Below are 3,106 nucleotides of genomic sequence, written 5' to 3'. Positions count from 1 at the left end.
TTTTTTTTTTTCAGTTTTTGTTCCAAAAAAACATAAACGGACCATAAGTGCACCAAACAGAATATTCCATTTTTTCGTTCCAATAGAACGAAAAAACTCCAGAAACGTTTTTTTAGAACGATACCAAACGGGCCCTTAGTGTCTTTACTTAAATTTCTTTTAAGTGCTTTATCTTTAGTTTGAGCACAATGTTGGAGTACTCGAAGGAGTCAAGCAGCTGAGTGCACAACCATTAGGGGTGCCATTGGCCTATTTCATCATGGAGGCCGATATGTAACTCACCCGGTTGCACCATTGGGAGCGTCTACTGTCTTAAGGAGAGTGTCAAGTGACATGACTCAGTCCGTCTATTTTGCTAATATATTTTGTTACAGGATTCCTAAGAGTTCGTAGTTTGAAGATCTCTTGAAAGTTCAACAACTAAAGATAGTATGCTCTCTCAATATTCTGACACCACTTTTTCTAGTTTGGTCAATTTCCATTCCTTAGTTTTGGTCCTTTTGGATAATATGTATCCAAACCTTGTGTTTATCATAACTTTTTATCTAAAAGAACAAAACACATACACACACACACTTGGATAAACTTTATTGGACCTTATTACAATTGTAGAAACCATCATATGTGGTCCACTAGATTTGGATAAAGATCAGAAGAGTAAAAATTTGTAATTTAATTGAATCTTCCATTATAGTATTATTTGTCTTGGAGTACTTAGATTGGTACATCACTATTATGGTCGGCTTTCCTAGACCCTATTCTAGAGAATGTTGTTTCTTTATGATTTGGTTTTGGATTGATTCACGATGTATAAACGAAACTAAAAATAATGGGCCTGTTTGATTTTCTTTCTAGAAACTTGTTTTTCCGTTTTCCTATGCTAAAAAAAAAAAAAAAAAACCAAAAATTGTTTGATTTTTTTTGTTTTCGTTTCACTTGTTTTTCGAAATAGATATAGAAATCTTTGCCTATTTCTATGTCTAGAATCAGGAATGGAGAAACAAGTCAGACTTATTTTTCTGTTTTTAGAAACGAGTGGAAGGGACAAAAATTGTGAAAAACACGATACTTCACTCAACCTACACCTACCCCAACCCCAACCCATTGTTAAAATGTTGGACCTTAAGTGTATGGCCGCTATCAATCCCCCAATTTGGGCCTTCTCCATATAGTCGATATGGACACCAACAGAAACTTCTCGCTATCTGTATGTGGCGACTCTAACCTGGTTGTGCGAAACTCATAGTTACAGATTACCTTCATCATTTTGAAGCTCATCTCCACGAAGCATACCTGCAACTCCAATGTCATGCCTTCACTTGTGAGTTGCATAACTACAACGTCATGCCTTCACTCGTGAGTTGCATTCCTACAATGCCGTGCCTTCACTCGTGTCTTGAACTTTAGTACACTGTTAAAAACGTTTTGGGAAATAGAAAAATCAAACACCTTTTTGCAAGTCCAAAAATCGATTCTTGGCACAAAAATCGTTTTTGCTATTTCTAGATACAGAAACAATAGATACAAAACAAACGGAGTAATTAGTTCCCCGTGCTGAAGATGTTCCCGTGCTCTAGAAACAATAGAAACAAATCAAATGGAGTAATGAGTTCCCCGCGCTGAAGATGCTCCCATGCACCTTTTTATTAGTTTGCAAGCTGGTGTATACTTGCTCTAAGAAGGTAGCGTTCTCTTACCCAAAAATCAATGAATCCAAAAAATTGGGCAGAATGACATTGCTGATCTGATGCAGGCAACATCAATGCGGTCCAAAAGGAGGTATGGGAGCATCTTCTCTAATGGCGGAGGAGGGTACAACAGTCTTTTCGCACCTGTTCAGTCTGGGCGTTGGCTGCGCTTTACCGGGAAGAAAGAACGCTACCGTCAGAATATATATATATATATATATATATTTTTTTTTTCAGTGAAGAACCCGTCGCAATATTTACCGTTCTGCAACAGAGCGCCACCGGCCACCGTCACTATCCCTCAACATTATTTCCACAATATTACGTTTTCATAGAGTTCGCCATTACCCGCGCCACAATTTTGGTTCTCTGTTGCAGAACGGTAGCAGTTGAGGGGAACCCTTTGCCAAAGAGAAAAAGCCAACCCGATTGAACCGGGGCGTTGGATGATTTCTCTGACGTAGACGGCGCTGACCGGAGGCAATTCGAACTCAGTCTCAGATGGGCATGGATGAGGAGGTGTCAAGACACGAATAGAGCGACAACAATGGCCAGTTGTGCTCCAGGAATACTAGAATAGAGCCGAAGATGCAGAGCTACTGACCTGTTTACACTCAAGTGTTTACAGAGGGAGACAGAAAAGGGAAGATGTGGAGAGGTTCACTTTCCTTACCCTTACTAAGACAGTATTCATCTTCACCTGAAATTCCCACTCTTTATTCCTTCCTCCAACCCTCTATATTTGCCCTGAAGAAAACCCCGGCAGCTCCATCTACCCCCAAAACCCAAGGTTCAACCCCGAAAACCCTAGCGCTAGATGACAAAGATGCCCTAGAGTTCAATCTCCAAACCTCACTGGACAATCAAAATACCGATGAGGCGTGGAAATCTTTCAAGATCCTCACAAGCAACTCAACCTTGCCGAGTAAGCATCTCTCCAACTCCCTCATTACCCACTTATCTTTTCTGAAAGACGTTCATAATCTCAAGAGGGCTTTTGCTTCTGTGATATTTTTATTAGAGAAGAGCCCACAATCAATTTCTTTCGAAACCATAGAGATCCTGTTACAGTCCATGAAGACTGCGAACACTGCTGCCCCTGCGTTTTCCTTAATCAAATCTATGTTTAAGAACAGGGTTTTTCCTCCTTTTAGTCTTTGGGGACCCGTGCTTATTGAAATTAGCAGAAAAAATGGTAGCTTTGTTGCGTTCTTACGGGTTTTAATTGAGAACTGTAGGATCGCCGTGGATGAAAAATTGGACTACATGAAGCCTGAGTTGATCGCTTGTAATGCTGCCCTGGAGGGGTGTTGTTATGATCTAGGATCCGTGAGTGATGCCCAAAAAGTTTTGGAGACCATGTCTCTCCTGGGTGTAAAACCAGACGAATCTAGTTTTGGATTTCTTGCATACCTGTA

The sequence above is a fragment of the Macadamia integrifolia genome, unplaced genomic scaffold, assembly GCF_013358625.1.
Source record: "Macadamia integrifolia cultivar HAES 741 unplaced genomic scaffold, SCU_Mint_v3 scaffold2165, whole genome shotgun sequence".
Classification (NCBI taxonomy): domain Eukaryota; kingdom Viridiplantae; phylum Streptophyta; class Magnoliopsida; order Proteales; family Proteaceae; genus Macadamia; species Macadamia integrifolia.
This window is presented reverse-complemented; position numbering follows the sequence as displayed.